We start from the raw sequence: 13,264 nt of genomic DNA on the forward strand, positions 1-13,264 counted from the left end.
GGTTTAAAAACTAAAACAATTATAGGCCTTATCAAAACGTTCAGAAAATAATACGGAAATAATACGGAAAATCAGAAGGAAACATTTCAATCAAATAATTTTAAATTAATTACATAGGGAAGTAACGTAGTATAAAGAGAGTCTACTTGCTTGAAGCCAAGATCTAATGCTCTGAGGATATTTTGTTGTATATATGATACATATACAAATTGTTTGGACAAAACTTTTTACAGCTTACAAGGTCTTTACCACAAAATCTAATAAAGGCAAGATGCCCACAGGTTAATGAAATTCATATATTCTTTTTTAGTGATATGTGCCTCATAACAATAGCTTTGTTCAGAGGGGTGTACCGAGGCTGAATGTTTTAGCAAACACAATAAAATCGAGGCTGAATGTTTGAGCAAACACAATAAAAATCCACGTTTTTAATTTCTATTTAATATGAAGGAAATAATATAAAAAAATGTCGGGGTTTTGTCCATTTTTTATTAAGGGGGAACAGGACACATATCACGTGACTATCATTGCAATGATGCTTTGATGTGCTAACTCTATAATGACGTCATAATTGATTTAATTGTTTGGTGCTATGATGTCATTTATTCATAATGACGTCATACAGGATTTAAGGTCAAGATCTAGTAAATGAAAGGTGTCTACAGGTTTATGAAATTCAATATATAAATTCTTTTAATGATGCTTCATAACAATATCCTTGTTTCATAGGGTTACCGGGGCTTGATTTATTGGTAAACACAATTAAAAAAACTCTGTTTTAAACAATCATTTTCTATAGAAATATGAAGGATAAAAGTAACAAATATCAGAGTTTTGTCCATTTTTGACTAATGAAATATATCTTGAATGCCTACAGTCACTCCAAAAACGGCATTATTCAAGCTCGTGACCTCCTCTTTGAAATGATGTCAAATAGAATATAGGTACCGGGATTAATTTTTCCGTGATTAAATATAGAATGTCAAAATGTTGTTTAACTTTCTACATAATTCCTTTAAAGCCGTAAAATACGGGGAAAACAGGCATCAAATCAATTATGATGTTATAATAGTTCTAGCACCAAAAAGACAGTTTGGAATTATTTACTAGATCTTGACCTTAACGACTTCAAAGTAGTCATTTAGAAATATAAATGTACTTAAGGAATGAATTCAATATTTATTTGTTTTATACGATATAAAATGGTTTGGGGCAGATGGGGCAGTGTCCCTATGCATACCTTAGACAAAGCGCCAAAGACGGCACGTCACTATATACACTCTCAAAACAAACCACCACAAGTAGAACGTCCCCATACTCACTCAAATCAAACCACCACAGGGGTTAATCTGAAAAGAAAGCAAGAGAAACAATATGTCCCTATAGACACTTCAAACCACCAACACGATGGAATCTGCACGAGAAGCATTCTATCGTCTGCAGCCAGCGAGTGAAGACGCAGGACATCTGCTAGACGAGAAGAAAGGCAAATCAAGCGGTATACTTACGGATTATCAATGATAGTGACTGAGAAATGCCATACTGGCGCCCAACTCAAAGCCTTGGACTTTTCAGTAATTTAGATAATTTTTTTTCCTGTTGAGGCCGCCATTTTGGGGGCACCACGTGGTCGGTTTTCCTGGTTAGTTTTTGTATAGGTTTTTGTAAACATTGTATTAGTTTAAGCTTTGTGGTTGTGTTACTTGTTTTGATGAATAAATATCAACAAATGTCATTGGAAGAGACACTGTCTGTCCCGACATATGTCTATGACTCAGAGTAGGGACAATGTGTCACGGGGTATATGCAGGCCAAATTCCGTATGTATTGTTAATCAACACACAAATTTAGGCACAATAGGTCGTATTAGGGTAAGCTATGCAAAGCAAGCAGCCCTAGTGATTATATAGGACCTTCCATTGTTTCGGTTGAGTCTCTTGAATGATTTGTGAGGGGAGGGATGATATTAAAGATCCCGTTTGCTTGACAGCCATGGGAATAAGTTTGCCAGTTGGTGTAAGGAATTTTGTTAGATATATTGGTTGTGTAGGGTTCTATGTGATACAATGTTCCCATGTGACTCTTACTATTGAGGAAACAGGCGTGTTTTGGATCATCGGTCTAGTACTCATCGTGTATAAGTACCTAAGGTTCTCTCCCACCCTTGTCATTTTGTGGGTAAACGAGGGGGAGAATGGCACACGCATATAAGCCCCCTACACAGAAATATTTTACCATGTAAGTCACGCGCGGACTCCCACGGCGTCTTTTTGTTCCTTGAATTACGCGCGGCTACCCACAGCGTCTTGTCGTCCCCCGGAATACTTGCGAACACTTCCAACGACCTATGGCTCACATTGAGATGTCCCTGCAGTGCGGAACAATTCCCAAGATACGCGGGACTCTGTACAAGGAGCAGTCTACCGTCTGCAGTCAGCGAGTGAATTAGCAGGACGAGGAGAAAGGCAAGTCTAGCGGTATATTCCCGGATTATCAGTGATAGTGACTGAAAAGTACAAAATTAAGAATAGGATACCACAGATATTATATTCCTACACAAGCTCAAAAAAAAACACAGCCGGTACGACCCCACACACTTTCAAAGCAAGCCACCACAGACGATATATCCTTATACACATTAAAAACAAAGCCCACAGGCGTAAATTCTCATGCAAAATCAAAACAAAGCACCATAGAGAGTATGTTCTTATTGTGTACTTATCTATTAATAACACATTGATCGCTTTTATTTCTTATTTGAAAGTAAAAAAAAATACATTCATGTTTTACAGGTTCTACTAATATTACATATTGAAATAATTGATTAGAGTTATATTGTATGTACTTCCAATCTTTCTTATATCTATACAATTAAAATAATTATAATAATGAATAACAGACATGGTTTTTTTTCTTTTTTATACTGGAACCAAATAGTTCACCAGTAAACACGTCATTAGGATCATCTAAAGACTTCAAATGTTGTGCATATCAGATAAAGACCTACCAAAGCTTTCTATCTGTTTGTTTTTTAAAATCGGTGTATTAAATGTTCTGATTTTATAGTTTCTAATAAAGGGCCTATTTAGTCCTAGAAACTTAATATGACGTAAATGTAATGTAAATTGTAAATGTAAATGCAAATGTAAATTTGTCACTTGCTCAATTAGAAGAAAGTGTGTAAAACTGATGATAATGATTAAAAATATTGAAACATAAAGAATTCCTTAGGGTTAATTACCACGTACATCATTTTTACTGTTGCTGATGCCAAATAAAGGCATAATCATAAACATTTTAAAGTTGAAACATGATTCTAAAAGATGGTGTGATATATCATAACCCCAAGTAAATGGACCAAAATAATACATTTTGTTATCTTGTAAAATATCCATCTTTTGATTCTGTTGGGAATATGATTGCAGAGTTGGGACAGGGTGCAGAATTGGACAAAGTTGACATTAAAAATGCTTTAAGGTTACTTCCAATTTATCCTTGGGAATTTGAGCTGTTGGGTTTTAAATTTCATGGAAAATATTACTATGATAAATGTTTGCCAATGGGCTGTTCATTATCCTGTGCCATTTTTGAAAAAGTTTTCAACATTTTTAGAGGGCGACAATTGAAAATTCAGGTTTAGATACTTTGTCGCATTATTTAGACGATTTCATTTTTGCAGGAAGTAAAGGTTCAGGAAATTGCTACAATTTGATGAGTTCATTTCAGTCAATTTGCACAGAATGCGGGGGAGGCATTAAGTGGGAAAAAAGGTGCAATTTCATACAGATAATATGGCTTTAGTTGGAATCTTGAACTCACAGTCATCAAAGTCACCAAGAATCATGTGTTTGTTAAGGCAACTGATTTTATTTGTTATGAAATAAAATATTACATTTAAGGCTAAGCACATAGCTGGTCTAGATAACAGTATAGCAGATGTAATATCTCGTAAGCGGTGGAGGCGTTTTCGGAACCTGGCTCTTGTAGCCAGAAAAGACCCAGATCCAATTTCAGCAAGGTTTCACAGTTTGATCTTGGAAGTGAGGCCACTAGATTGTTAAATGTAGCAAATGCAGTTAACACTACATCTACATACATCACTGTAATTTTCGCCTTTGAAAAGTTTAGAGTTCTAACTTAGTTGTCAGTTACCTGGCCCCTCCTCTTGATCAGTTAGTAAATTATATAGCATACCTGTCCCTCAATGGCTATTCAGATGCAACAGCTAGAGCTTACATATCAGCTATTGGGTATAAATGCAAGATTGAGGATTTAATGAATAATACAAATAGGTTTATTGTAGCAAAACTCCTTCATGGTTTTTAGCGTCTTCGAAATAGGATGGACGGAAGATTACCTTTGACCGAGCACATGCTTGCTCAATTGATTAGGGTGCTGACTAGCATATGCTATAACAAGTATGAAGCCATTTTGTTTTCGTCTGCCTATACCTTAACATGTTTTGCATTTCTAAGAGTTGGGGAACTGACTTTATCATAAGGTAACAATTTAGAAGTTATATTAGGGATTCAAGATTTCAAGATTAAAGATAAAAATTTACAAATAGTGTTAAGGCATTCCAAGACTGATCAGTTTAACAAGGGGTTAACATTTGTATTAAATAGTCATGCAGGCATTACATGTCCAGTGCATTGTATGATTGATTACATGCAAAAATATCAGGTCATCTGTATTGTCATTTTGATGGCAAATAACCTACAGGGGGCATTGGAATATTTTGTCAAAAACAAGGAGGGAGTGGTTTTCTCAGTGAATTAAATTCTAGGGTCCTTACAAACATGTCCACAGTGGTGTTAAATTGAGGTTGCCTACCCCCACGAGGTGGCGGTGGACACCTTTGGTGCCCAAAGGTGCCCATGTTGCGTAATTGTCACCTTCAATTTAACCATTGAACTGTTCTTAGTATGTAGTGAGTTTGTTGTGGTTGATGTTGATGTATATTGATATACTAAATGGAGTAATATGACATTTGAGTAAAGAAAATCAAAATTATGTAAAACAAATATATTTGTGTTGAATTGTGTCTGTAGCACGATTGCAGTCAATCCAGCGTGCTACTTTTACCAGCAGAGAGGGCATAAAATGTTGATGTATGGGGTATGCCATGGTGTCGGCTACCCCATTGTTGTAACATTTTTTGACCACTGTGGACATTACCTGCCGACTTTAAATCAGTTCAAAAACACTTGTGTTGTTGAAAATATACTTATATAAGGTCTTTGATAAATAAAGGAAAACCTTAACGAGAAGTTTAAAATAGCGTTGTAATACGTTTGCGGTTGCTCCGGGTCAGGAAAGTTTGTCAGCTTACCAGGAATGATCAAATTGTTCCATGGACAAGAACATTTTTACACTTATAAATTTTATCCTGGTGTACATTTTCGACATTTTTCAAGGGTGCTACTACATTTTCAAATAAGGGTAATTGTCTCAATCATTTCCTAACAGCCCTCGTAAACATATAATTTATGCACATGTTCCACTAAACACATGTTATCATTTAAATCACTATATTAATTTTGATTTTTTAGCCCAATAAACACTCGTTAAAATCACACGATTGTTTTCCTCTTAATTGCTTAAATTCAAACATTGTAAATATTTTAACAATTAATTGTACTAGATCCAAGAGAACTAATGCAATATAAATTTAGGTATTATAAAAGCGAACGTTAATGAAAATATGAAAGGAATTATGAATTTACTTATAATCATACACTAAAACTGGGATAGGAGCATCTAAATGCTGTATGTATTTGGTCATTGTCATGTCTGAGCACGGTGTCTTGATGTGTCGCATAAAATTACATCATATCACAAACTTTGAGGAATGTTGTCATAAATTATAACACAGTATATATTTCTAAAATTCTTATTATGATTTTGCAGATTATTCGCTCGAAGTTCTTGATCGCTCGAAGTAAGTCTAGGGTCCTGATTTTTTCCCTCTATATAACTAAGCAAATTTACTCTTGATTTCTCGAACTCTTGATCTCTCGAAACCCTTGATCCCTCGAAGTCAAACTGCAGTCCCTTTATTCATAATATATTGTTTTTCACTCTCAATACCTCAAAGTGGCTGTGTATCTCCAAGCATCACCCAATTAACACCTACTTGGACATTTAAATGGCTCCAAGCGTTAGACGCGGGACCCGAATCAGGGGTTGTTTATTCAGGCGAAACTTGTACTGTAAAGAAATAATTGTTTGGTAATGGACCATACCGATATCTAATCTATAATTAATACCAACCGTTTTACGATAATTTGGAGACGCAATAAAAATGAGAAATTAATTGAGATGAAACGATAATATATTGAATAATGGTCAATATTTTAGAATTATAAAACTGTTAAAATTGTGCTTATCAGCATCATTTTCATGATAATGATTATTGCTGTACAAGTTCTTACAGCTGGTGACGATACTCCTCCAACAGTTTTCAAGATAGGAAGTTATTCTTTTGCAGATCGATTGGAAATATTTTAGAAATGTGCAATTTGCTAAGGCTTTGATGGATTATAGATACTGTTTACATAAAAGAAAACTCGATTTGCTGTCACATTGACAGCTTTTCTCTTGTCTATGATTAAGGTTAATTAATAGGGTCAAATGATATTTAAAAAGATTTTACCAAAAAAAAACCTTCAAATGATTTGTTCATGTATTGTAAAAGCATAAAGAAGATTTCACTCTGTCCCGTGTCTATTTATAAAGATTCTAGACTACCTAAAACCTTTCTAAACTAAGTTTTGCAAAAATCAGTATTTAAAACAGCAAAATTTGTTTGTGAAGATGATCAGGGCTCAACAACCTGAATCACTTATGGTAATAAGTTTTCTAGATATATACATGTGCTAAGTTTTTGAAAACTCTAAGAAAATAGTGCTGTGTCATTATCTTTAAAATTCAAACAAAGATTTGCTTCATCAGCGTTTTTACCTCAATTAATTTATTAAAATAATGTTGCAGTAACTTATAATCTTACATGTATGTTTGCGATAAGCAGTCATTGTATCAAACCGACTAATTTCACGTAAGTGTTGTTTAATAATACTTTTTAAAAACTCTTTAGCGTGTGTGTTGTAGTTTTTAACTATGACTTCTCACTAAACAAAATCTGCATAAAGGAAATCAATTTTCTTACTAAAATATAAAGAACCCATAGAGCTTAGTCATTAATTGCAAATACAACAAGTATTATAAAATACCAATTTAATGAAAAATCTTAAACTCCGTTTTAATAAATAAATCATATTTTAAAAATGATTCAAAAAATGAGTTCTGTATTTTTCAATAAAGAAACATATTTATAATGAAAACCATTGAAGAAGATGAGATATAAATGGAAAAAGTATTTAACAACTGAAGAAAAAATTAAAATACAGCAGTGAATTAAAGGAAAACCAGAGTAAATATATTTTTATACAAAATATGATAAACATTTTGTTTCGAAATTACATATGTAAAAATAAAAACATAAACGATATAAACAATTTAAGCAAAATTACCTTTACAAGTTGAAAAATGTTAAATAAACTAAACGTTGGTAGCTTCACAGAGCTTTGTTTGTGGTATTGTTATTTCTCAGAAAAACCTTGGATGAAATAATTATGCTGAAACAATTTCTAAACATCAAAATTAAAAAAAACCCTCATACAATCCCATAACAAATCCACTGTCATATTGTTTCTTTTATGCACGGAGAAAAACTGTTTTTTTTTTCGACATGTAAGTATTATAAAGAGAATGTTTGCAATAGAAAAAGACAGTGCTTAATTTATTGCTAGTCTTTTTAAAAGCCAGGTTTCTATCTGTATTTTAGTCCTGAACTGTGCATTAAAAAGACTCAGGGGTCACGTGTCATTGAGCAGGTCGGACGTGTCGATTTTTGCTCTGTGATTTTTTGACTTTTTTCCCTGGAAATAGGCGTCTTGTCTTTGTGATGGACTTTTCCAGGAGGTTTTTCAGTGTATATAAAGTTGTGCGTTGTGCATTGTGCATTGTGAAACCTGCGTAAGTGCAATTTCATTTTGTGTAAATAAGTTTTTCATATACTGTATATAAGTTCTACACTGTGACTGTGATTATTACTCACCTGTCAACTAACACTACCTGTGTCTACCTATGTTCTTTGAAGTATGGCAAATACCCAGTCAGAGAATACGAGTTCATCTGACGCGGTTGACCGCACTAGTAAACCGCTATACATAAAAAACAGCGATTTGAAAACCAATCAAGGGAAACACCTCACTGATTATGACCTAATTGATCCCATCAAAAAAGTCATCGGTGATGACATTTTGTGTGTTCAGCTAGATAGAAATTTATGGCGCGTATATTTAAAAAATGTTGAAAGTAGAATCAACCTTTTAACACGAGGCATTGAGATCAATGGCGTCTCGTTTCAATTCTACGATTCAAATCCTTATGCAACGGGCGCAAAGTCTACTGATCAAAAAACACTTAAAATACGGATTTGTGGCCTCCCTTTGTCAGTAGCAGACTCTGCCGTTCATGAAATGCTTGACAAACTTGGCGTCAAACCCACTAGCAAAATTTTATACGAAAAAATTCGTCATCCAGAAACCAATAGAATGACAAGCATCCTAAATGGTACAAGGTTCCTTTACATTGAACCACTGCCTGACCAAAGAGTATTACCCAGACTCCACACTTGTGCAGGTCTACAATGCAAGATTTTTCATTTTGGTCAGCCCAAAAAAGCTTCAAACCCCTTGTGCACAAACTGCTGGAAAACAGGACACAATCGAACACGATGTACATCTGATGCGGCGTGTAAAGTTTGCAAACAAACGGGACATCTTCCCGGGCAAAAGGAGTGTCCATATTTCGAACAACAGAAACATCTTACACCTTTTTGTGGATCAGAGGATGTGTTATCAAATTTTTATCCATGTGAACTGGATATATGTGGAGTCAATCATAAATCTGCGGAGCACGCATTTCAATATATAAAAGCTGTGCGTTGTGGAGACCTTGAGGCGGCTAACACCATTAAGGAGGCTGACAACGCTCTCTCGGCACTTCGGTTCGGAAAGAAGGTCAAGGTGAACCAACAATGGGAATCTACAAAAGAAGAGGTCATGCAGGACATCCTTGAAAATAAATGTGTTCAGGTTCCTATGTTTCAGGAGAAGCTGCGTACCTCGAAACAATCCACGATTTTTGTGGAAGCAACATTCAATGACGAATGGGGATCAGGACTCGATCGCCAAGGTACCCTGAACACTAAACCCGAACACTGGCCTGGGTCTAACAAACTCGGTCAACTTCTGAAAAAGATCGCGAAAAAAGTCAGGAAAAGAAAACTTAGTGATAGCGTTAACCGCAAACAGAGAAACTCGAATCGGGACCAATCAAGGCAGCTCAACATCGTCCAGATGTTAAAGCAACTGAGAACAGCTTCAGACAGTGACGTTTCCGGCTGCAACCCAGACTCCGATAGCAGTTCCGATGAAGGGAAATAATCTGTTTGTGATTGTTATCGGTATGTGAATTAAGAACTCTATTATTCATAACAATTATATTACAAAATGGCATAATTCTAATTTTTTGATTTAAATATTACTGGGTTTTTTTTCGTCTGCAATGATGCAAAATGTCAATATAATTTCTGTCAATGTACGAGGTTTAAACACTTATGAAAAAAGAACCAAATTTTTTACATGGGTTAATCAAAGTAAAATTGATGTTTTATTATTACAGGAAACACATTTTATAGAAAAATTTAAAGAAAAATATGATACTAACTTGAATGGTAAATCGATACACGCTTTTTCAGACTCAGCTTACAGTAGAGGTGTCTCTATACTTTTTAGAAAAGAACTAGATGTTCAAATACTTAATACACATAAATCAGAAGACGCACGAAAAGTTTTAGTAAATGTAAAATTAAATGACGAGATATTAAGTTTTATAAGCATTTATGCACCAAATAGTGATAATGCCAGAATACCCTTTTTTAATAGACTCAAAACCTTCATCACATGCAATATACCACAAGAAAGTAAAGTATTTTTATGTGGAGATTTTAACTGTTGCATGGAAAAGAAAAATGATAAATCTTCGAAACGTTTGTTAGAAATTTTAAATCAGCTTGATTTTAAAGATCTTTGGCATTTTAAAAATCCGCATAAAGATGGACGCACGTGGTGTGATTCCGAGAATACCCCCAAAAGCAGAATTGATTATATCTTTGCTAAAAATACTAACCTAAACCAGATAAAAACTTTTGTTGTAAGGCACGTACCGGGAACGCATAATAATAACACTAGAATGAGTGACCATAGATATTTAAAAATATGTGCCAATTTCAATACATTAGAACGAGGTTCAGGCTACTGGAAATTAAATATCTCTCACTTAGAAAAAGAAGATTATAAAGAAGGAATTAATTCTATCTTTAATCAGTTAGATGATTCTCTGGACGCTACTTCTAAATGGGAATTATTCAAAGTAGAAGTTCGGGATTTCTCTATAATATATTCCAAACAGTCTAAAAACAACTTAAGATATAAGATTAAATCAACAGAAAAAGAAATAGATTATATTGAAAACTTACCTAGTTCAGAAATAGACATGAATTTAAAAAGGAGATTAGAATCAGATTTAGATGCATTATATAATGAAATAGCTAAAGGAGCTCAAGTTAGATCTAGAACAAAATGGATAAGTGAAGGTGAAAAAAATACAAATTTCTTTTTAGGACTAGAAAAGAAACATCAAACAAATAATACCATATACGAGTTAAATAGAGGAAATGAAACCGTTACATCTAATTCTGATATTTTAGAGGAAATGTCACAATTTTATGAAAATCTGTATCAAACTAAAAAAAATTGAAGACGAAAAAATATGTAATTATTTAGAAGATTTTAACTGTCCAAAATTAAAGAAGAATGAAAAAGATATACTAGATTCTATCCCTACACTTGCTGAATGCAAAGAAGCTATAGAAAATATGAAAAATAACAAATCTCCTGGGTTAGATGGATTACCAAGTGAATTTTACAAATGTTTTTGGAAACTTATTAGTCCTTTATTTTATGATGTGCTCATGCAAATATTTGAAAGACGAGAACTGTCCTTCTCACAACGTTTAGCATTAATTACTGTTCTTTTCAAAAAAGGAGATAATAAAAGTCTAAAAAATTACAGACCTCTTAGTTTGACAAACACTGACTACAAAATTATTGCGTTTATATTAGCAAGAAGGCTACAAAAAGTTATTAATAATTTAATCAGTAACGAACAGACTGCATACATCAAAGGTCGTTTTATTGGCGCAAATGCCAGAACTATTTTAGATGTTTACGAGTATTGCATGGAGAATGATAAAGACGGATTATTATTGTTTTTAGATTTCGAAAAAGCATTTGATTCGGTAGAATGGAACTTTTTATTTAAAGTGCTTAAAAAATTTGATTTTGGAGATAATTTTATTTCATGGGTAAAAATACTATATACTAATCCAATTTTCAGAATAAAAAACAATGGCTGGATTTCAAAAACATGTGAAATGTCGCGTGGCATAAGACAGGGGTGTCCTATTTCAGCTTTATTGTATTTATTTATTGCAGAAATTTTAGCTATAAAACTTAAAATTAATAATGATATAAAGGGTATAAAAATTGCTAATATGAGTACAGAAATTAAAAATCTACAACATGCTGATGATGTTACCTTAGCACTTAGAGACATGCTTTCCTTAGACAAAGCCATTGAAACAGTGAAGTCTTTTTGTGATCATGCTGGATCTAAAGTTAACTTAAACAAAACACAATGTATACTTCTTGGTAAACTTAAAGATAAACATTCTAATTTTGGCGAAATTAATGTCACAAACGATGCTGTAAGATGTCTAGGAATTTTTATTGGACATGATAAAGAACAATGTTTTGATTTAAACTGGAAAAAAAATTACGATGATATGGAAAAACTTTTTGAATCATGGAAAAAAAGAAAACTTACTATTTTTGGAAAAACTTGTATAGTAAATTCTCTAGCTATTTCAAAACTGATTTACGTAGGGTCGATTTTACCCCTCCCTAATCAAGATTTCTTGAAAAAGATCAAATGTAGCATTTTCAATTTTATTTGGGATAAAAGAGATAGAATAAAACGAGATACATTAATTGGCAAAATTGAGGACGGAGGCGTTGGTCTAGTAGACATTGAACTGAAACTTAAGGCTATTAAAGCATCATGGGTGAAAAGACTTGTAGATGAATCTTGCATGCTTAATAATATATTTCAAGGATATATAAAAAACACGGGACTAGATATAGATTATATACTATCAATGTCTGAAAGAAAAGTTGAAAAAATTGTATGTTTGTTAAATCTACCTACTGTATATAAAGAAATGCTGTGTTGTTTTAATGAATGTAAAAGGTTAATTAATATATCTGAACTTTCAAATGTAACATTTGCACAACAACCACTGTGGAATAATACTCTGTTTGAACATAAGGGAAAATCATTATTTTTTAAAAACTGGGTAATGAGTAAAATTTTGTTTGTTAAAGATTTATTCAACAAAAATGGTGAATTCAAAACACTACAAGAACTTTCAAATGATCTAAAGAAGAAAAATAATTGGTTGTGTGAATACAATATTTTAAAGAAAGTAATTAAGAAAAAAAGTGAGTGTTTTGATATGAAGTGTTGTTTTTATACAAAAATACTGAAAAGAAATGTTTATAATTTTCATAAGGGAACATTTGATATATTCGATAAGAAATGTAAATTCTACTATGTAAACTTGCTTCATAAAAAATTCAAACCACCTTGCTACCAATCTGCATTTAACAATTTATTTAATATTGGTAGAGATAATTGGAAAGACATTTATGAAAGAAAGGTTAAGAACATGTATGACAAAAGACTTAGTGAATTTAATTATAATTTGTTAAATAATATTTTGAATTGTAATTCCTTTCAATACAAATGTAAATCAAGGTCTAATGCAAATTGTGAATTCTGTCCATGTGAAAAAGAGGACATTAAGCACCTTTTATTTGATTGTCTATCTGTACAAAGATTGTGGCAAAAATTGAATAGTATTTTGAATTTCGATGTATGCTGGAAACACATCATTATAGGATTCTATTTAGAAAAAAATTCAAAAACAGTATTTTTAAATACAATTATATCATATGTATCATATGTAATTTATAAATATAAAATGACATGTAGAATGAATGAAAATTTTCAATCA

The sequence above is a fragment of the Magallana gigas genome, chromosome 7, assembly GCF_963853765.1.
Source record: "Magallana gigas chromosome 7, xbMagGiga1.1, whole genome shotgun sequence".
NCBI classification, from domain to species: Eukaryota; Metazoa; Mollusca; class Bivalvia; order Ostreida; family Ostreidae; genus Magallana; species Magallana gigas.